The following is a 23,816-nucleotide window of genomic DNA, read 5'->3' on the forward strand; positions in this document are numbered from 1 at the left end:
TTATCTAAAAGCCATGTTTCCCTTCAGATATTTGTGTTCAAGTCATGTCTCCATCCACCTGATGCTCCCTCTCTTAAGTGAATTAAAGTGTGCAGTGAACTCACTACCCTCCAATCAACTGCTGGGCAGCCCTAGCCTAGCTCAGGAAGACAACTCTAAGCAGGTCTATATAGTAAATGGAGGCCCATGTAGTACATGGGTAAATATTTAAAATTATAAACAAAGCCAATAAACTATTAGATAAAAAATTCTATCCTTCTATCTTGAAAAATATACCTTCATAAGATCAAAAAAATTATTTACAGTGTAACACAGTGTAACACTGTGGTTTTTATAGGAATGAAAGTTGGCAAGCCAGTTAAGATAACAGAATTTAATTATTTTTGCACATATTTGGACATTCTGTGGACTGGCTGGTGATGTTTAGATAAGTAATAAGATCAACACCTACATAAATCATAAATTGTTGTGTATCTTTTCATTAACTTTATTTTTTTATTTTTTATTTTTGCAGTATGCGGGCCTCTCACTGTCGTGGCCTCTCCCGTTGCGGAGCACAGGCTCCGCGGCCATGGCTCACGGGCTTAGTCGCTCCGCGGCACGTGGGATCTTCCCGGACCAGGGCACGAACCCGTGTCTCCTGCATCGGCAGGCGGACTCTCAACCACTGCGCCACCAGGGAAGCCCATTAACTTTGTTTTTCTTGCTTTCCTTATTGCAATATTACTTAATTACCTTGATTACTTAATTACCAAAAATCAAGATTTTTGCACAATTTATGTTCTATTGAAAATGATGATAAATTAGACTATCTTTTTTGAATCAATGTAATTCTTAGATAATTTAAAAAATTCATTTTGATTTGGAGAAAGTTTCAATAATAAGTGAGATTGTCATCAAAATTTTAAAAACCATATTTAAATTTGCAAGTGAACCATGAATTGTACATATTCTATTCAAATATTGTAATGGAGTTAAGATAAGTTATTATTACAGAAAATACTACAAAATATTTTAATTTCACAATATAAATTTCTACCTCTTGCGTTGTAAATTTTACCATCTCTTAAAGTAATATTTAGATTCATGCAGTGATGGGAAGAATTAGTGTCATGTATCTATGCTTAACATATATATGGTTTTAGAGGTAAAATAAAGTGTGACCATTGCAAAATGTTCCTCAGCCACCATGTGAAACTGTCAGTACCACACCATTTCACGAGTATCCCCTGGACCACGAACTGGAGCACAAAGAAAAGCATGAAAATGGATGTATGGCTTTCCTGGGAAATGGCGCTTCACCCTGCAAGAAACTACTGCATTCATGCTATCTGAGTAAAAGGATTTGACAAGTTAATTAATTTGTCTTTTTTTTTTTTTCTTACCTAAGTGCTTCTGCCACTCAAATCTTCCTCTTACTCTGAAGCAGTGTCTGTCTCCGATGTGGGTAGACGCACAGCCAAGAAACCTTTGGGACATTCAGACACAGTTGTTTTTTGTGTCTAGGGCATAGGGCAGTGGTGTTTCCTGGGGCCTGAATCCTGTTACCTGCATACCTGCTCTATGCCCGTGCTGAGCACCTGATCCCAAGTGCTCCTTAATCAATTTATTTTTTGTGTATTTGTGATGTGTGGGATCTTCTAAAGCAGGGCTTTGCAAATTTTCTGTGGTGCCGGATCGGTTTTTAATTTTCCAATCCAATCCAAACCAATTCTTTTGTAAAAATCCAATAAAAATAAATCACTAGAAAAATGAAATTTTAAAAATCCATACAAAATACAAGGCTAAAGTTTTACAGATTCAACAGACACGAAATTAGTCTTGGTTTTTGTGTGAACTCATCAAGAACCAGTAACAGTTTGTGGACTGGCACTGGTCCGTGGACCACACTACTCAGAAAGTCAAGAGACCCTGGGTAGGGGTTACTCTTGCCTCTGGCTAAGGGTGGCACCAGAAACCAGCAGGATGAGTCCTACCTCTCAGCCTTTTTCAGTCTCTATCTGAGCTTTACCCTATGTCATGCAGCTCTCATTTCAGGCCACCAAGACCTCTGTTCTCTCATTGTCCTGACATAGGTGAAGACCCCTAAGTTCCCATCATTTCCACAAGCCTCTGCAGCTCCTGCTTCTCCCTGAGTCACCCCACATCTGTGTACGATGAGGGGGCCTTGAGTGTCATGCCTGAAGAGGAGGCTTCTGAGCCAAGGACCACACTGAGAGTGTGATGTTGCCTTCAACACAGCCAGGACCTCTCCTGGGCCTGATGGTCAGCTCCACACATTGTTGGGATAGGGGGTCAGGCTCAAGAGGGCTTCTCTGTCCCTTGAACTCAGGGAATGTGGCTACTTCTGTGGCAGGGCCAGAGGGCAGGTGCATTTCTAGAGCAGAGAGTAAACTATTTACCTGTCTTTACTCTTAGGGGCTGATGTTAAAACCGGAGACTGAATTGCTTCAGTTGTTGTGTCTGCTGGAGGACTTGGGACCCTACATCCAGGGCAAATGGTCACGCCTGCCGCAGAAAGCAGGAGATGTGTGCATCTGAGGTGTTTACGAAGATGAGACCAGAAAGCCTATGGTCAGTCCCCAGACAGGCAGCTGGTGAAAGAAGGCCACGAGAGCTGGTCAGAGCTGATGCCCCCCTATGTTGGGGAGAGCAAACGGGAGAGAAAGAAGATTCCCAGAATGCTTTCAGTTTTCTTAGTGGAGGTAGGAACTTCCATTTCGCCTGGGGTCGGCAGTAATTCCAGAGCTCACAACCTGCTTCCAGAGATCCCACATGGGACAGATACATGCCTCTAAAATCATCCACATATTTTTTTATCCCCACATATTTTTTTTGACCCAATTCAAATTTTCTATGCTTGTCACTTCTCCTTCTCATAAATATTTTTGCAGTTTTATTCATTACCAGCTACTGGCAATTCATTTAAGCTTTCTCCTTTAATGTTTTAAAATTACAGAAGGAATTTACAAGCATACAAAGTGGGAGTCTATCTTCATCATTCCCACAGTCCTGTGCCCCTCAATCCCACTCCCAAGAGTTAAGGATTTTTACCAACTGTTAACAGTATGTCCCTCCCGGTTCCTGCCTACACATTTGCAAATACGTCTCTTTCAGCACTCTCTATGGGGGAAGCAATGTCATGAACAACCCTGTGGAGAAGCCCAAGTGGAGAGGAATTGAAGCCTCCAGCCAGCAGCCATGTGAGTGAGTTTAGGAGCAGATCCTCCAGCCGTCACCAAGCCTTCAGATGGGACTGCAGCCCCGGCTGACATCTTGACTGCAACCTTGTGAGAGACTCTGAACCAGGACCACCTTGAGGAATTCCTGACCCTCAGAAACTGTGTGAGATAATAAATGTTTGTTGTTTCAAGTTGCTAGGTTTTGAAGTTATGGGTTATACAGCAATGTAATTAACACAACTTTCATTTCTCTCCAAGTCCCGCATTATTGTTTAGTTCCCCTCGATAGCAAAGCCCTTCAAAAGAGTTGTCTATGCTCATCGCCTTCTTTTCCTCCCCAGGGCTTTTATCCCCTCAATGCTATCAGTTCTAATATGTTAGCCAATAACTACTACCTGTGGGACTAGGACAGGATAGGGCAGTGCCACATTCTGACTAGTTGAAATGTTCTCATGTGAGGTACCTGTTGCAGATCCTGAGATGAGGGGTCACCTAAAAGGGATTTGTTAGGGAAGAGCTCATAAGAAAAGTTGGAAAGGGAGTGGGGAAAGCAGGACAGGGAAGAGGAGGAGGTGAAGCAAGAGTGAAATCTTAGGCAAAGTCCGAGTCTTAGACTGATCCTGATGGCTCTGGAGAAAATTACCCCTTAGTTTGTTCCACCTCGAGGCAAGAGAGCTAGGCTTTCATACTGCCGTACTAGTTGGTCATTGTGTGGGCTACCCCAGGGGACACAAACTCCCAGACACTTCTGGCTGTCTACATGAACAGGCAGAACAGCTCCAGTAAGGATCCGAGGGGAGCTGGGCAGAGTATAGTCAGTATTTTCTTCTGCAGTGCTTCTTAAACTTTAATGTGCACTCAACTCATCAGGGGTTCTTGTTAAAATGCAAACTCTGGCTCAGTAAATTTGAGATGGGGCTGAAATTCTGCATTTGTAACAAGTTTCCAGGTGGTCCTCAAGCTTTGAGTAGCAAGGAGCTACAGTACCATTTGTGGGAATTTAACGTTATGAGAACTGATCCTTCGGTGAAAAAACATCATGCATGCTCTGGGTGTCTACTGCTGTGTATCAAACCACCCCCAAACAGAGTGGTTTACAGCACAACGTATTATTCTGCGAGTTGATTGGGCTTAGCTCAGTGGAGCTCACTGGGCATCTCTCAAGCAGTTGCAGTCAGAAGTTGGTTAGAGCTGTGTGGTTTTCTGTGCTGAATGTCCAGGAGGGCTCACTCATGTTGGCAGTTGACACAAGGTGTTGTCAGGGAGCTCAAGTGGGGCTACTGACTGTCACGCCTCCCTGTGGCCTCTCCATGTGGCTTGGGCTTCTCATAGCATAGTGGCTGTTCTAAAGTGTACCCAGGATTTGTTTTAATCAGGTATGGTAAGACATGCAGACGTGGAAATGACTGACGCGGAGGAAGACATTTACACTCACAGATCCCTAGAAACAGGAGGCATTGCGTGCCATACAGGGCCATACAAAGAAGCACTGGGGTCATCAGGAGGCAGAAATCGGGGAGAGCAGAGCATGTTCCAGAGCCTTTATCAGGGTTTTTGTGGGAAGGCATGGGTGAGGCAGGGTAGGCACAGTGAGTAAGTTTAGGATTGGATAGTTTGAATAATCTTGGTAGGCCCTGGCTATGGGGGTGGTCCTTAGTTGTCTGGCACGTGGCCCTGGAGTGAGATAAGACACAGGGGATACTGGCTTAGTGTGTAAGAATATGATAAAGGAGATGGTGGAAGTGTGGGTTCTAGATTTGTTGGTTTGTATATCAAGGGCACACTTGTAAGGGAGGGTCTAGGAATGAGCTAACCCTGGAAGGGGCATTCTCTCCAGATCAAGGCCCCAAATGCCAGAGCGTTAAGAATACAGAAAAGAAGAAAATATAGTCAATAGCTCAGTTGTGAAAGGGACCCAAGAGAGAGCATTCCCAGAGGCAGGAGGAAGAAGCTACTAGGCCAGTTAAAAGCTATGCTCAGAACTGATGCAATATCCCTTTTGCTGTATTCTATTGGTTGAAGCAAATGTTGGAAAACATAGATACAAACGGGAAATAAACTCAACCTCCTGATAGGGGTGTGGTAGGTTTACATCATAGAAGGACATATGGGATGGGTGATATTGCTGTGGCCATCTTTGGAAAGTACAATCTGTCAGATGCCTATCTTAATCAATGTAAATATCTATATAAATATCTGACAACAGCCAGCTTGGTGGATTCTGCAGGTAAAATGCTCCCAAACAAAATATCTCAATGTATGAAGGCTCTGCATCCCCACCAATCTGAATAACAGGAAGTCCAATCCTTCCAAGTGTTTCTCTCCTTAGTATTTCCAGTTTCCAGTAAGGCAGAAGTCAGCCTACAAACTACTTCTGGTTCTTGCTCATTGCTGCCCCCTGCTGGTGAATCAGAAATTCAGACACTTCCCACCAGCCAGGACTCCAAACCACTGCTCCCATCCTCATTCCAGCCTACAGGTAACTCTAAGCCACAGGCTTAAATTCAAGTGCCATTAAGTTGAGCGCTTCCTAGGGGTTCAGCAAAGAGACATGTATCTGGGGCTGCCTCAGTCCATTAGATTTGTTTTTCTATTCTCCTCTATTGAGTAAGAGTTATAATTTTTTTCCCCCCAGGGCAACATGTGGGTACAAACAGATACTAAAGACTCAGCTGGATTCTCCTGTCAGCAGCTTTCAGGCCCACCGCTGTGGAAACAGCTGTATTCGGTTACCTGAGTTGGATCGGCATGGCAACCCCAGCTTTCCCAGGTGGAAATAGGTGGGTGAGGCTTGAAGGAGAGGAAGGATGTGGTTGTCTCCTTTTCTCAAGGCATGTGGGAACCCAGCAACCACCCAATCGAAATGTCCTGTGACTTGAGATTTTATAGTTTATAGAAGCTGCCCTCAGGCAACTGAAGCATGGGCATCTTTTCCTGTAAAGATCCATTCTTCCACTTTCTTGCTTTAGTCTGGGTCTCTTTTTCCTGTGGTCTGGTGAGGCCTTTGCAGCCCACTTCCAGGTGAAACAGCCCCTGCTAGGCTCTTCAGAAGGATCTCAGGGCAGCCTGGACAGGAAGGCCCAGGTGACTCTGGGGAGGTCCCACAGCCAGAGTGACCAATAATGCTGCTCACTCATCCTCAGCCAGGCCTCGAACTGTGCTTCCCATGGAGTTCTGGCACTCGTTCACAAGCGAAAAAGGTCTGACGTGGAAAAATATTGTTTGTTATTTACAACTTCCCACCGCCTTCTAAAGAAGATGGGACTCAAAGACTGTTGAGTGGGGTCATGGGAGGGAGACTCTAAAATTGGAAGCAAGACAAGGAAAAGTTAAACTTCTCTTCAGGAAGAGAGAGAAATATATGGGGTTGGGTGGCAGGAGTAGAGGCTGAAGCTTCCTGGAAGGGTCAAGGGGGAGGGGAATTGTGTGCCTGACGAGAAACTTTGCAGGGAGAGTGACATGTCTAATTGGAATTTCTGTTGAGTTTGCTGTGTGCTCTGCGATGAGACCCTCTACTGTGTCTTCCCTGTTGAAACAAAATCAGTTTCTTACTCTAATGCATTGTGTGGTGGATTTTCTTTGGAGGAACAAGGAGGAATGATTGAGGGGTGGTGAGGGTGGATCAGAGGCTTGCACTACAAGAGCACCAGGCCCGGGTTCAGGGCTACATGGAGCACTGGGTACCTCTACACTGTGTTCTCCAGTCTGACAACTCCCTTCTTTAAGAAAAAGAACATTTAAAATAGAGGGCACAACTGGGGCAAAAGGTGGGTTTGGAGAAAGATGAAGAGACTCGTGTAGTTGGGGAATGTGAGCGGGTAAGGAACACAGAGGCAATAGGTGAGTTAGGGCTCTGGGTAGGACCTTGTTTACCTTCCACATCAAGGATTCTCCCAGATGTCCCACTCGTCAAAATCGAAGGGTACTCTAAATTAATCTCAGCGCTCCATGTGTTACCGACTCAGGTACTTGGACTCTTTTAATCAGTAGAAATTGATAAGAGGCCAGACGAGGAATTCAGGCAAGGCTTTATTAGGCCTCATGCTGCAGCACGAGGGAGTAAAAACAAGTAACCCTTGCTCACTCCCTGAGAAGGGCGGCTGGTTCCTTTAACGGGAGGAGGGTGTGCAGAGATCGGTGGGTCGGGCTGGAGGGTGGCTTAGATGGTCTGCCCCTGCCCTTGGTGGTGCTGTGTGCAGAGATCATGCGCAGTACTCTGCTTTTGCTCCCGGCTCCTCAGAAACGGTAGTTGGTTTGGCCTTTTTGTACCTTATTGTTCATAATTGCCCCGACTGCGCATGCGCACAGTTGTGTTTAGTCCTTTATAGGTTCTTTGTATTCCGTTGCTTGAGGAGATGAAATGTCTGTCCAGGTGCCAGCACTTTGGTGAAGTGTCACAGGTCCCAGCCTATCTCACTTGGGGCCCAGGCTTGATTAAGTATCACAATCCGTCTCCGTTGTGTGAGCCCTATCAGCTCTAATCATCCATTAGCTTCCTCCAAATGAAACCTTCAGTTCTACAGTGAGGGAGGCTCCCGTGCTTGCTCTGGCCCTCCAGCTGGGGCAACCACCATGTTAGGGCTTGGCCAAGGCATTGCACAACCGTAGGCTGCTTGAAAAAGTTTGTAAGGCATGTCCCAGTGGGAGATGCACTAGCACAGAGAGGCAGGGTCCTGTTGGCTGTAGGGAGGTGTTTCGGATACCTTTCTCCTCTCTGTATGTTACCAAAAAGGTCCCCAAAGAGCTTCCTGGCAAAGACATTTCACACTTTTTAATTACTTGGAGAGTGGCTTACAAATCCTTCTAAATGCCAGCAGATTAGTCTGTGGAAATCCAAAACTTTAGAAAAAATTAATTGAAAGAGCTATTGAATTGAGGAGGTTTTGCCTGAGTAAATATTTTCTCTATGGAATTCTGATCTATTCATTTAGTAATCCTAATTATGGTTTTGCTAACTTAGGGGTAGTTTCAGAGAAAGTGCTTTATTCCATCAGGAGCCCATCACTAGGTTAAGAGGATTTTGTTTCTCATTTGTGATGTTTCAAAGGAAATTCTTTCTTGGAACGGCTTTAGCTATTCTTTGCTTACGTCTGCTGCTTTGCTGCTCAAGGTTGACAAGAAGATACCTCTGGCTTTTGTTAGTTGCTGTGGCTGGTCCCTTGTGCACTGGCCACGTTCTCTCGCTACCAGCCCTCCTGGGGGCTCACAGGAGATACAGGCAGAGGTGGATGTGCTGCATTTTCCAGGAATCTCCATTTTCTTTATTATTTTCAAAATGAAGGCCAGACTGTCAGAGCAGAGGCCAACTTCTCTCAGGCCTTGGGGTCTTCATGTATGCAGTGCCTTTTACCTGAAGCTCTCCCCCTTTCTCTTCACCTATCTCTCTCTAAGTCATTCTTGGGTTCTCAGCTCAGCTATCACTTCTTCTGTGAAGTCTTCTCTCACCCTATGTCTATATCCATAGCCATGAACCTGTCTTCTGAACTCCAGACCTGTGGACCCATTATTGGACATTTCAGTGGATGTCTCAGAGGCACCTAAAACTCAACATGTCTCAGACTGAACACACCACTGCCCTTTCCTTCTCACGTCCATCTCTTCCCTCTCCTCTGCTATAAACCTGTGTCTTCTGTAGTGTTCTCTGTGGTACTGTGGCCCATAAAATTACCAGTACCAGAAACCCAAGAGTTATTCCAGAATCTTCCCTTTCCCTTATCCCCATGTCTCTCTCAATTCTATTCCATTTCTGAATCCAATGGATCCCACCTCTTAAGTTTCTCTTAAGTCCATTCTTTCCTTTCCTTCTGTTACAGACTTAATGTTTGTATCCCTTAAAAGTTCATATGTTAAAATCCTAATCCTCAATGTGGTTATATTTGGTGATGGGACCTTTGGGACTTCCTTATAAGAAGGGAAACAAGACGACTTGCTTCTCTCTCTGCTCTCCACCATGTGAGGGTACAATGAGGCCCGATGGCCATCTGTAAACCAGGAAGGTGGCCTTTACCAAGAACCCAACCATGCTGGTATCGTGATCTTGGACTTCCAGACTTCAGAACTATGAGAAATAAATGTTGGTTAAGCCAGCCAGTCTATGGTAATTTGTTATAACATACTAAGCTAAGTCCCCTTTCTCTTCCTAGCTTGGGATGCTATCTTTGTTTGCTTGGATTACTGCATTAGGCTCCTAACTTGCTTCTCTGCCTCTGGTCTCTTCTTCCACCCTGGCCACCATACTAATCTCTGGTGTGAATCATGCAAATCATGTAATTTTACTCCTTGCTCTGGATTCTTCAGTTTCTACAATGCTTATCCCATTGGATAGAATCTAAATTCCCATCTGGCCCTTGTCTACTTGTCTAATTTCATGTTTTGTCACTTTGGACCAGTCAAGACTCTTTGAATTGCAAGGAACAGAAAATCCAATTCAAATGGAATTAAGCAAAAAGGAAATTTATTGGTTCACGTAACTGAATGTCCAGGGGTAGATCTGGATCAGCTTCAGGTGTGGCTGGGTCCAAGGTCTCAAGAAGTGTCACCAGATCATCTGTCTCTCAGCTCTGCTTTTCCTCTTCTTGGTTCCTTTCTCCTATAGGCTTGTCTTCACATTGTGGCAAGATAACTGCCACAGCTCCAGATGACTACATCCTCACAGGAACAAATCCAGCAGAAAGAGTGTCCCTCTCACATGGGTACTCAAGCCAAGTACTGGATTAGCTCTGGTTGCATCTGATTGGCTTGCTTTATGTCAGGTGCCCACTTATTAACCAATCACAGTGGTGAGAGGAAGGTGATGCTCTGATGGTCTTGAGCCCATCCCTGGAGCAGGGGTTGGAATCAGCTTTTGCAGGGTAGGACAGCTTTCTAGAGGAAAAATGGAGAACTGACTCTGGGAGAAGCTGGAATGGAGATTGGGCAGGCCAACACAGACATGCATGCTCACTCCCTTCCTTGAAGGACCATTCCTCCTGCTACTCTCTTTCCAGCTCTCCCTCCCAGCTGACTCCTTTCCTGTCAAGTTGCAGCCTAAATTCTTCCCCCTCTGGGACATTCTCTAATCCCCAGAGAGACCGGGTTGCCCTTCCTCCCTCTGTTTCCATGTCCCTTGCTTTGCAGCAAGGATGTTGCTACTTTGTAACCTTGCATTCTCATGTCTCTCTCCCTTCTAGACTGTGAGCTCCTTGAGGACAGGGACCCATTCTTTATTTATTTTTTGGCTGCGTTGGGTCTTCATTGCTGCGCGTGGCATTTCTCTAGTTGCGGTGAGCGGGGGCTACTCTTTGTTGTGGTGTGTGGGCTTCTCTTTGTGGTGGCTTTTCTTGTTGCAGAGCATGGGCTCTAGGTGCGCGGGCTTCAGTAGTTGTGGTATGTGGGCTCAGTAGTTGTGTCTTGCGGGCTCTAGAGCGCAGGCTCAATAGTTGTGGCGCATGGGCTTAGTTGCTCCGTGGCACATGGGATCTTCCTGGACCAGGGCCCAAACCCATGTCCCTGGCATTGGCAGGCAGATTCTTAACCACTGTGCCATCAGGGAAGCCCTCATTCTTTACATTTTAGTATACCAGTACCTGGTACAGGGTCTGACCTACAGTGGATGCCTACCAAGAGTTAAATGGGAGAGGACTTAAAGAGACTGCATACTACTCAGCCATAAAAAGGAATGAAATAATGCCATTTGCAGCAACAAGGATGCAACTAGAGATTATCATACTAAGTGAAGTAAGTCAGAAAGAGAAAGACAAATAACATATGATATCACTTATATGTGGAATCTAAAACGTGACACAAATGAACCTATCTATGAAACAGAAACAGAATCAGGGACATAGAGAACAGACTGGTGGTTACCAAGGGGCAGGGGATGGGAGAGGGTTGGATTGGGAGTTTGGGTCTAGCAGATACAAACTGGTATATATAGAATAGAAAAACAACAAGGTCCTGCTGTATAGCATCGGAAACTATAGTCAGTATTTTATATATATATATATATATAATATATATTATATATATATATTATATATATAATATATATATATTTATATATATATAATATATATATATTTAATATATATATAAACTGAGTCACTTTTCTGTACAGCAGTAATTAACACAACATTGTGATTAACTATACTTCAATTTAAAAAAATTAAAAAATATAAAGAGACTGAAGAGGTCACATAGACTTTAATTCTGAATGCCACCAAGACAGGAAGAGTAACAGCATCATGGATAACAGAATCAGGATCCATACAGAGCTCAATAACCTGGAAAAATGGACCAAATCTGCCAAGATAAGCTGAAATAGGACTAAGTGAGTAGTTCTGTATTTAGGTCTAAAAAAGCATTTATTTAGGTGGGAGTGGTAGGAATATCTGGCTTAGAAACCTGGTAGTCTTTGTGTAGCTACTTAAAAATGCTAATATGATCTCAGGCCACATTAATGGAAATATGCTATTTATTCAGCCTCTGGTTCTTGGCATATCACTATCTTCAGTCCACACAAGCCCCTTTCCTTGTTTCATTTGTTTTTTAATTTGTTCTTTTTTCTCTCCATTCCTTGCCTGCCTAGAATACACTCTTCTTATTTGTATATCTTCTTGTAAAGCGTGTATTGCTGTCATTCAAAATTTATATAAATGTATCATATCATAGAGCTCACTCTGTGTTTTATTTTTCCCAAGCAGCACTTTGTTGTAAATACCATCCATGTTGCCACAAGTACATTAAGTTCATTGCTTCTAAATGCTTCTAAAATGCTGAATCCTCCCATACTTACCTACTCCCCCGGTGATGGATGCTCAGATTGCTTTCAACTTCCTGCAATTACAAACAACTGTATGAACATCCTTGGACATGTTCTTATGGACCTGTATGAAAATGCCTCTGGGCATTTATATACCCAGGCAAAGATCTACTGACTCAGAGAGTAGTTCCTCCTTATTTTACCTGGGCAGTCCAGGCTGCTGTCCCAAGTTGTTGCATCATTTGACACTCTCACCAGTAGTGAGAGTTCCACCACCCACATCTCTGCCAACAGTTGGTATTACTTAGCTTCTCTTTTTGCCAGTCTAACACATATAAAGTAATCTTTCATTGTTGTTTTAACTTGCATTTCTTTGATTGTTATACAGTTTGAGCATCTTTTCAAATACTCCTCAGCTTTCTGAGTTTCCTACTCCATAAATTGTCTGGTTGCTATCCTTTGCCAATTTTCATGGTGCCTGTCTTTTTTACATTGATTTGTAGGAGATCTCAGAATTTTCTAGATATCAGTCCCTATTCCTACCTTGTTTTGGATATGGCAAATACTTTTCAACTGTCCTGCCTACTCTGATCTGACTGAGTCTGGAGAATCATGTTGAGTCCTGGGGGTCATATTTCAAGAGACCATGACAAAGCTGGCACAGGGAAGAGACACTTGGTTTGTGAAACCCATCAGATAGAAACTGTGTCAGCAAGTGGAATCTTCAGGGATACTGATTTCAGGTAATATAAGGAAGGTATTTCCAGTGATCAGAGCTACCTGATAAAGAGATGTACTCCCTGGAGTGGCAGTGAACACCCTAGGCCCCGTCATGAGTGTTTAAACGGAAGAAGACAGCTACCTGTTGGGGGTGCTGCCAAAGGGTTTCAAGCATTAGATGATTCCGTCCAACTCTGAGATTCCTTTTGGAACATTTCTGAGTCACCATGTGCTGAAAGTCAGAGAAGGTATACAGAAGAAGAGGAGAAGGGAGAAACACAATTTTACTTCCTTTAGTTCCTGGCTTAGCTTGGGCTGCTGTAACAAAATACCATACACTGAGTGGCTTAACCAACATTTATCTCTCACAGTTCTAGAGGCTGGGAAGCCCATGATGAAGGCGCTGGCAGATTTGGTGTCTGTTGAGAACCCTATTCCTGGTTTATAGACAACAATCTTTTTGCTGTGTCCTCACATAGTGGAAAGGGAGAGAGGGCTCTCTGGGGTCTCTTTTATAAGGGCACGAATCCCATTCATGAGGGGTCCACTCTCATGACCTAATCACCCCCAAAGGCCCCAACTCCTAACAGTATCACATTGGGGGGTTAGGATTTCAACATGTGGATTTTGGGGGGAGACACAAACTTTCAGTCCATAACAATTTCTTTTTCTACTTTCCTTATGAGCTTTTCTTATTCTTCATTTATCATAGTATGGCACCCCTCACTTTCTTGTCCTTTGTAAGAGTTGTGCACATACATGCACACACCACTTGTGCCCAGTCATGTTCATACAAACACTTGCACATTAGCAGACCCACATATACACATGTCCCACCCACAAGCACACAGGCACACACACATGTTGCGATGAATATTCCATGCCGCCCAAACCCACATGACTGGACACGTGTACCTCTGCCCTCACACAATGCCTCACACATATTATGTGTGTTCCCAATGTGTGGGGGAATGGTTTGGGGTTCACTGTGAAAGGCCACAGTCCCACAACGTCTTTGGTGTGGAGGCTCCATCTATGAAGGTTCAATGTCCTCAGCACATATGAAGGAGGTGTGGCCCGTGTTCTACAGGGAGGTTAATATTCTTCCGTAACTCACCTCACTCCATAGGCCAGAGGCTTGAGCAGGCACAAGGAGCCCTTGGTAATCAGGGCTTCGTTCCAGCCCTCTCCACTCCCAGCTTGGTGTCTGCCGGAACACTCGTTTAGCCTATCCCGACAGGAGCTAAAAAAAACCTCTGGAATTTGACCTTTTTCCTCCCAGGAAGCCCGACCACCAGATAAACTGCTCCCCAGGGTAGCATCTTGGTCACTGAGCTTCTGGGTCTTGTACATTCTTTTTTTTTTTTTTTTTTTTTTTTTTTGCGGTACGCGGGCCTCTCACTGCTGTGGCCTCTCCCGTTGCAGAGCACAGGCTCCGGACGCGCAGGCTCAGTGGCCATGGCTCACGGGCCCAGCCACTCCGCGGCACGTGGGATCTTCCCGGACCGGGGCACGAACCCGCGTCCCCTGCATCGGCAGGCAGACTCTCAACCACTGCGCCACCAGGGAAGCCTTGGGTCTTGCACATTCTTCACCCTGGTTTAGGGCTGCTCATTTATTTAAGCACGTGTGGGTGAGGCAGTTCAGGAGACAGCGTGTCCAAGGAGGGCTGCAGCTCCAAACCGTGGAAGCTGTTTCTGCAGGTGGAGATAACTCTTGAGTCCAGACTGATTCTTTCCCTCCCAAGAGCCTCTGGGCAGAGCCAAGCAGCTGAGAAGCATGCATAGAACCATGGGCAAAGGGTAACGACCAATTTATGGAGGAGGGAACTCAAAATGCTAAAGAGTATTTAAGAAGATGCTCAAACCGCATTAGTAATCAAAGAAGTGCCAATTACAACAGCAAAGAAAGACTGTTACGTGATAGACTGGCAAAAAGAGAAGTTGAGTACTACCAAGTGCTGGCAGGGATGTGCAGACGGTGGAGTGTTTCAGGGTGCAACCACCTGGCTCCGTGCTCGCTCTCTGCCTGCACACACACAGAGGCGCTGGCCACGAGTTCCTTCCCAGTGACCTTGGGGCACAGGCCCCTGAACACCTGAGAGCTGTGAAGGCCCAGTGCAGTGCTGCAGAAATGTCCTTGCTGATTGTGGGGGAGAGAGAAGGGAACAGATGTGGCTGCACATATTGACTGGGAGAAGCCTTCTTAAAAGACATGACGGGAAACCTAGGATAGATGTGCCACCAGGAGCCCTGCCCTAAGTGGTCGCCCACTGAGCCTCCATCTGACCTGGGGAAGGGAGAGAGGTTCGTAGGTGGCTGTGTGTAATTTCAGGTCCCCTTGAGCTCCAGCTCTGGCTGATTCACAGCCTCTCCAAGGCTGCAGGAGGCAGTCATGTGCTTATCAGGCTACCTGGACAGATTGCATGCAGGTCCAGATGACACTTTGAGAAGCACTGGTGTGGAGAGGGAAGAGGACCAAGGACAGAGCATGGAGGAAGAGATTCATCTGGGCGTGGTCAGAGAGGAAGGAGATCCTGGGAGGAGGCGTGGGTGCAGGAGCCTGAGGAGGTGGAGACCTTATGTAGGATAAGGGGTGAGAAAGGGCCACGGCACTTCAGGACAAGGAAAAAGGCTACAAGATGCCATGAAAAGGCTTTTTCCCTCATGGTGTATAATAAAGACTAAACGGTATTTAAGCATGATTGAGGAGATGAAAAATTCTGATATTGGGAACTGAGCATCAGATGAAAATACATGCGCCTCTAAGTCTGATGCTTATTCAGAAAAAAATCCGAGAAGTTTGCCCAAGGACATGAAGTGTCCATAAAACTTTCATTTGTTGCCTGTAAAGGCTGGTTTCATTGATTCAAAGATTGTGCTGGCCTTCCTGATGCTACAGAGAATAGTAAAGCTGCACACAGTAATGCAGAAGCAACAAAAAGCTTTATGAAAGGGAGAGCCATTCTCCTCACAAGGGTCCCTGCATTTCTGACCTCAGTAAGATTCATGTGAGGTGCAGGACCATCAGTGTGGCTTTATGTCCAACTCTGGGATTTTAAGAACCAGTAAGAAAGGTTTCTTTTTTTTTTTTAAAGGGAAGTAAACTTTAAATGGAGTATAACCTATAAAAATATTGAATCACTATTTGTACACCTGAAACTAAGGTAGTCAATCGACTATACTTTAAAAAAAATAAATTAAAAGGGAGGCAATACTAAGCTGAAATTTTTATTTTGTCAGGTAAGTATGTGAAAAAAATATCTCATCATATCATAAAAAGTAGGAAGGACAGAGCCTGAGAATTAAGGACAGTGCTTTGAATGGAACACGTTCAGTTCAGGTGGAGCCCAGGTGTGACCGAGTGTCTGCTATCACCCGTGCCCATGCTGGGGCAGGACTTAGCATGATCACATCCCTCCAAGGTCAGATAGGACTCCACAAATCATTAGCAAGTGATGTAGATTTTACTGATGATTTGATGAAGCAATGGGACAGAGGGTGACCTCACAAAGCACAAAACAGAACTAAAGTCAGATACCCCTGGGTGACCTCTGTTTAATCCCTGAATCTCTCTTTGGTGGCCAGTTGCCTCATCTCCAACTCACTGTTCCCCATGCTGCTTCCACCCTTCCCCAACTCCCAGAAAAGCAGATGTATACACCAAAAAGCCAATTTATTGCTTAATAATAAAAATCTGCAACCCAGGGAGCGAAATAGTTGAAATCTGTAATCAAGACGCCTCAGCATTCCAGGTTTCTAGGCCACCCTTTTCATAAACATCTAGGTAAAGTGACTCCAGTGTGGTGGGGAGGAAACCAGTGCTGTCCCCTAGGGTGTCAGGGCCGGAAGGGCTGTAGGCACAGGGAGAACTCCTTGTGGCAGCTGCCATTTTCCTTAGGCCCCTGACTTTTCCCTTCTTGCTGTGGACCCCTTTTCTAAGGCGACTTTCTGGAATGGTTCCAAAATTCCTGTGAGTTTTTACGTAGTGCAATTTAGCTTCCTCTTTGTCTCGTCCTCACATCCAGAGAGGCTCTGGTGCCTCTCTTTGCATAATGAAGAGATCCTTTAAGGTGTTTTCCCAAGAAAAAGAGCAGCTCTCTCCCTCTGAGGAATTCTATCATCCTCTTAGGACCACGTCTCCGACTGCAGTCAGATTTTAAAATAATAATAATAATAGTAATCACACACATGATACACACACACACACACACACACACACACACACACACAATGTATGCAGAGAGAGATATTAGGGCTTCTTTTCCCTGTGGTCAATGTACACATAAAACAGATCATACCAGAAGCCTGAAGTGAATTTCCCAGAACTGACCAGGAAGGCACCTGTGGCCAGCACCATGTCTCTGTGTCCCAGACAGAGAGGGCACGTGGAGTCAGGAGAGCAGAAGGCTGGGTGCTTGCACTTCAGGATTAGAGAAGTCTCACCTCCAGGACTGGAAGGGCTCCTTCATCTGCTTCTCCCAACCCATGTTCATCTTCACAAATATCCCCAAGGCCGTGGGCAGTATGCCTTTCTCCTAGCACAGTTTGCATCACCTCCTTGTACACCCTTCTTTGTTCCTGTATTCTCTTTTGGAACCCTTTCCTAGTTCCCTTGTGGGACTAACCCAAAGGCAGGCTGGTGCCTGGACACTGGTTATAGTGGGTTACAGTGCAGGACCCTGCCCTGGGTGTCATCTCTCACATCTAGGGGACTCTCCACATGCCTCGTGCAGCTGGTGTCAAGAGATGAACTAAGTCATTGTTGGTGTCTCACCATAGCACTCAAGTGCCAACAACCTGATACCCCACGTCACAGCAAGAGGCATCAGAATTGGCCTAAGGAATGACAGAAATGTTGGAGTTTTTGAACTCTGAAGCATTTATTAAAGTTTGGGGGCAACTAAATGATCAGCACACCTTGCACATCTCCTCAGACTGCTAGGTTTTAAGATGCTCCTGTAGAGGAGGAAAAGCTTCCTTGTGCCCTCTTAGGTTCTGTGGCTGGCCTAAGAATTAAGCAGACACAAGACCGCCTAACAGTATAATCTATCTGTTAGATTTGTATACTGAAAAGTATACAAATTTATTTAATATTTTTATGTGCACATGGGAGTCTTCAGAAGGAATATGAGGACCTGAAGAAGCCGTTAGGCCCAGAAGCTTCTATCCCCTTTTGTACAAAGAACGATAAATTGTGGGGATGTGTCAAGACAAAGGGGACCAGGCAATACGTTGTGGGACAGAGACTATATGGGGGAAATGAATGGAAGATAAGGGTTATTTTAGTAGGTTTGCTTGTACAGGCTCATTTAGGCGTCGGCTCCCAGGCTCTGCTGATGAGAATGCTCTTCTCTTCCTGGTGCAGGGAGGGCACCTTTCTCAGGGAAGGTTTTAGGACCTGCTTTCAGGTAGAAACGGGGAGGGCAGAGAGCCCTTCTTGCACCTGCTGTTTCTCAAGTGCCTTCAGCTCAAGGTAATCAACATGCCAAAGCAGGATAGTTGGGGGTGGCATGTTCTGAACCACTTCGCATCCTTTGCTGCCCCCCAAGGGGGATCACAGCCCCAAACAGGTCCCCTAGTCCTCAGAGCCAACTGTGAGGCCTTCTTCTCACTTTGTGCCAGCTGAGACACAGATCTGCTCTTTTAGAGGTCTCTTCTCTCCCAAGAATCCTCTTCGGGCTGCTTGAGCCCAAGAAGAACACACTTGGGGATGCTGTTAGCATCGTCTTTGAGAAGATTGTGGGTATTTGGGTGATGTGCAGCCAGAGACTGATACTGCACTCAAACTTCCCTGTAAATACAGAAGCCAAAGGTAACAGGCTATAGCTTTTCAAGATAGAGTCACTCAGGGTCAGACTGAAGGTGAAATGAAGTTGAGATGTGATCAGGGTCTCTGGTGAGTCTGGTTATCAAGACTGCAGTGTCATGGGTCCTCAGGGCCTGTCTCAGAGCAGCAGGGTAGAGGCTGCAAAACTGAGTAAGGGTACTAAGGCCAGAACTGGAGGAGTGAGGTGGGGTGAGCTCTTGGAAGAATGCTGGGTTTTAGCTCGGGTCAGTAATCCCTCCTTTCTTCAACACCAGCAGTCTTTATTTTATATGGAACAGAAGCAAGTAAAGCGAGGAGTGTGGGAGTCTAGATCCTCTGCCTTTGTCCACTATACTAGGGGGCAGGTGGTGGTCAGGTCTCAGAGCAGGGCACCAAGATCCGCCCCTGGGAGACAATGTTCTTCTCTGTTGGGCAGATTCAGTTGGAGTTACTGGTGGGTGGCTCCAAGCAAGGAGTTACTTGCTTCTGTCATTACTAGGGTGCTGTCATTACTTCTGTAGGCTCAAAAGGTGTCTGCATGTAATGGGACTCCTTGCTTGAGCCAAACCAACGTTCATCTCCAGAATTCAGATGAGGGTAGATATTTCTGGCAACCGGTGAGACGGCATCCTCTTTCGTGTAGACCATCAGTCCTTTGGGAAGAGGTGACCAGGCCAATGAGTTTTTCTAATGGAGGCATTAGGGGCGAAGTAGTTCTGGGTCCAGCCTTGCCTCTGTCTCCATTACCAGCACCCACGGGCCCATGTCTGGATGCTAAGACACAGGAGGGGAGAATGGCTGGGGTGGTCAGAATGGCAAAACTCATTTCCCTAGAGTTCTGTAAGGCAGTGGGGCCCAAGCAGCCCTGCTCTGGATGCCTCTGACTGAGCATGGCAAGGGAGGAGAGAGGTTTTGCCCCACTTTGCCTGGCTGGGGAACAGGCTCTGGCCCCACAGAGGTGTCAGAGGGACCCAGAACTACCCAGCAGAAGTGGCAGTGTCAGGCGGACACAGTCCATAGCAGAAGAGGAATAAATCTGCAGCTGTTGTATAGCAACTGACCAGCTTCACCCATGAGCACATGTGGGTCACCTTCTGGGGCCCCTAGAAACACTTGGGGGGATTTAGCAGGTGGTTGGGGTCCTGCATGAGTCAGGGATCTCTTGTGCCTACTGGTTTCTTCCTTTCTAGAGTTTGTCAGCAGCCTTGGAGTTATGTGAGATGAGAAAGAAACCAGATTTTCTGTTTAAGAAAACAAAACCCCATTTTTGTCCACAGACAGATCCTTCCAAGTAGCTACTTTCTAAGAGGATGGGCCCCCAGGTTCTGGTCTCACGTGTGCCCAGGGCTGAGAGGCTGCCTGGCAGAAATGGCTGTGGCTGTGGCTTGGGCTGTTGGGGTCTTGGGGCCTGGATGCTGTGTGATCTGACCTTGGGCTGCACAGACAGCCCTGCCAGGGCTCACTGCAGCCAGAAGCCGTCAGCAGCCACTCAGGGTGGAAGCACTCACTAGTTTGGTCATTCTGGCCGCGTCTGAGTGGTTTTCTGTTCGAGGAATCATTTATTTCTGATGTCAGAGAGGCCGAGGGCAGCTTTTCCCACTGACTATAAATGCTCTGAGCCTCATCGATTCCTTTGCTCCCGCCCCTGCAAATCTGCTGGAGCAGCAGGTCTGCGTCGGGATTCCTAGTGAGGGTTGGGGGGAGGGCAAGGGCTGGGAGGTTTTGCTTCCCTCCCTCTCAGCAGAAGCCCCCTCAGGCCCGGATAGCAGCCCCTCATTTTAGACACTGGGTTGGAGTTTTCTGGCCTGCAGCGTGGGGAGCGTGGCTAGCTGTACACCCCCAGACTTGCAATTGCCTGACACTTCTTTTGGAGCCTCCCCTGTCCCAGGGCCACTGGATGCGTCCCTCAGCCTGGCTGAGGACTTCCTCAGAGTGCATCTTCCTCCCTTCTCCATTTCCCCTCTTCCCATCAGAGGCTTCAGACCACCTGGGTAGGGGCTGTGCTATACCCCAGGCTGTAGGGAGCACAGCACAGCCCCGGGGTAGAGCCAATGTGATGCATGTGCCCACTGTGATTATGAGATTCGGGCAACCTCATGTGAACTAGTCTACGTGCAAGTGTCTGTGTGCCATGGCTGCAGCATGTGTGTATCTCCATATTATTTTTGTGTTTGCACATGACCCTGCGTGATGATGTGAGTGCCCTATGACAGTAGGTACGTTTATGTGTGCATTTACCTGGGTGTGACTCTGTGCAGGCATTTGTGTGTCTAAGTATGTGTGTGTGTTGGTATGCTTGTGTGTGTGTGTGTGTGTGTGCACGTGCACATGTGCAAGCGTGCGCCTGGTGTTTGTGTCTCTGTGTGCATGTACCTTGTGGCATGTGTGTGCCCCTGTCTGAACGGGATGTGCAGGCCTGAGCCTGTGTGTGCACGAGGATGCCTGTGATCGTGCACCTCTCTCCAGTCCTCCCTCACTCTTCTTAGTCCTTTTCTCCCTGTCAGCCAAGGATTTATGGAAAATCCCAGGGAGGAGGTGGTGGCTGGGGAGAGGGACCTCAGCTCCGGGTCTCTTTGCCCTCAGAGCTGCTCTGGACGCAGAGGGGGCAACATTTCCCAGGCTCTAAGAGCCTCTCCTGAGAGGAAAGCATCAATCTGCTTGTCAGAGGGAAATGGCTATTTGTCCACGTCTGAAAGGACCTGAGGGCAGGGCTGGCTCTGCATCATTGCTGTCTCCTGGGCCCAGCGCAGAGCAGGGGCAGGGAAGGTGACTGACGGATGAGCTCAGAGCTGTGCACTCTGGGGGCTGACACAGGTGGGCGTCCTGGAGGGGGTGGGAGGGTTAGGGGAGGTGGGGGCTGAGGGAATGGGGCTGGTGAAGGCTGTGTCAGGGCTGTCCCAGTTGGCAGCTGGGGCAAGAGGCTGGGGATACTGGGTGAGCACTGAGGGTTGGTGGGGGGAGACAACATTCCCCTTTGATGGACCAGGAAGAACACGGCAAGTTCCGGACCAAGAGACACTCCCAAGACCTGGCCCTGATTCGTGGGGTTCCTGCTGACGGGAGGTCTCAGGTGGAGAGAGGGTTCTGTTGGGGGGATCCCTGGGGAAGAGACAGCCTCCTCTCTCTTTGCTCACTCTATTTCCCCTGCACCCTCTCCTGAGTGCCAGAGGCAAGTCCTGGCAAGCCTTCAGATCCAGGTCAGTGTCTGCTGAGTGACCCTCTAAGAGAATAAATGGACTACTAAAGGGCAGACCCCCAGGCCTGAGGCATGGCTCTGCCACTGACCACTGACCAGAGGCTCCTCCTCAGGCCTCCATTTCCACCTGTGAAGTGGCTCAGGCCCTCCATGGTCTATGGTTCTGTGGCTGGTGAGGTTATGCTGTGGTGGAGACATTCCCATGCATTCTCTTGTCCACCCCCTCCTTTCTGTTCTTTGCCATCATTCTGGGTCTCTGGCCCCAAGCTGCTGTGCTGCTGGACTTCAGGGGAGAGCCCACTGCCATCACGGTAACCCAGGCATGATGACTCCAAGTGGAGCGGGCAGGAACCTGTGGCTATGAGAGTTATCCTTCCGGTCTTGGCTCCACATCTGCGGGTGAGAGTGGAGAGGAGGGGGCCAAAGGCAGAGCTTACAGTGAGGGGATGGCGATGCAGCAAAGGGCAGGACTGGGGGATTTCTCTCTCCTGGGTCAAGTTACTCTCTCAGTCAGTGAGAATATCAGGTTGCACATGTTCATTTGTTCATTTGTCAGCACTGACTGAGTACTTACTCTGGACCAGAGCCTCTCCTTTGGCCTAGAGGGTCCCAGACCACTTCCAACCTTCTAGGCTCCTGATATAGTATTGAGAACCAAAGGTGCTGAGTTTGTGCCTTTCTGTAGTTCTCTCCCATGATGAATCTGGGCTGGGCTTGTGACTTGCTTGACCAAAGAGAATGCAGAGAAAGGGATGTTGTGCAAGTTCTGAGCCTGGTCCTTAGGAGCCTTTCCTGTTTCCTGAGACTCCCTGTAAAGGAGCACATGATAGCTTCCTTGAAGATAATAATCCTTGTGCCGAGAGTGAGGCCCAGGCCATCTTCAATCATGTCAGTCATCCCAGCTGAGTCTAGGCATGTAAGTGAGGCCATCTTTGTTCCTCCATCGCCAGCTGAGGTACCAGCTGGCTGCAAATGCTTGAGTGAGTCAGCTGAAACCATCTGCTGCAGAGACAAATTGTCCTACTGAGCATAGCCCAGATTGCTGACCTTAGGCTACTAAGTTTTGGGGTAGTTTTTTTTTTAATGTATCAGAGACCAATTGAAACAGAACTTTGTACTTAGGAGTAGAGGTGCTATCAACAAAAATTTAAAACGTGGGTAGACTTTGGGGCTGAGTGGCGGCTAGAGGCTGGAAGAAAGATGAGGATGTGATTGCTGGACAGGTAGTGAGAAAACTGCTCTTTAGATCTGGAGAAAGGGCAACCTGTGTTATATTGTGGAGGAACAATTAGTGTTACCTTTGAGAACAAAAAATGTAGTTAATGAACCTGTGGATCTGGCTAAGGAGATTTCCAGGAAGAATATTGAAAGTGCCCATTGGCTTCTTTTAGCAGCACATGATAAGGTATTGTAAGAGAAAAAGAAACTCAAGACTATTCAGTTTGCAGGAAGAATTTAGAGGCAATATGGAGATTCCAGGACACTCTCGCCAGCAAAAGATTCTCAAAGTAAGAAATGGTCTCAGGTAAAGAATGAATCATGATTATGACTATAAGACTCTTTGTTTAGATCTCAGAAAGATTTAAAGTGGTGCTTAATAGATCCTCTTAGATAGACACATGAGCTTCTAACACAAACCTGACACCAACCTAAACTAGAAAGACACATAGTTTGGAAAGTATGAATGTGGCTTTTGAAGCATGCAGTGATTTTCGATCAGATTCATAGGAAACCCACACAATTTTAAAGAGAATTGTACCAGCAAAAACATTACTAGCTTGGATTAGAAGGAAAAGAAACAGCAAAATGAAAAGAGGTCTCTGGGCTTTTAAATTTTTGTAGGCAGGAAACAGGTAGAGAGAGCTACCCAGCTGTAAATATGATCCACTAATTATTGAAAAGGAAAGAAGTCTCAGATGGTGAAGCAAAGAAACAAAGAGAACAATAACTAGGGAACTACTCCCAGGAAGCAGAAAATAGACCCCTAATAAAGGAACACTCTTTGACCCTAGAGTTGGGGGGAACTGCTGACATGTGCCCAGCTAGATTTCAAAAATGCTATGAAACAGTTACTATTATGTGTCTCCCATTTACCCTCTTTTTATTTATTTATTTTTTATTTATTTATTTTTTTTTTTGCGGTATGCGGGCCTCTCACTGTTGTGGCCTC

This window comes from Kogia breviceps, chromosome 3 (genome assembly GCF_026419965.1).
Source record: "Kogia breviceps isolate mKogBre1 chromosome 3, mKogBre1 haplotype 1, whole genome shotgun sequence".
Lineage (NCBI taxonomy): Eukaryota > Metazoa > Chordata > Mammalia > Artiodactyla > Physeteridae > Kogia > Kogia breviceps.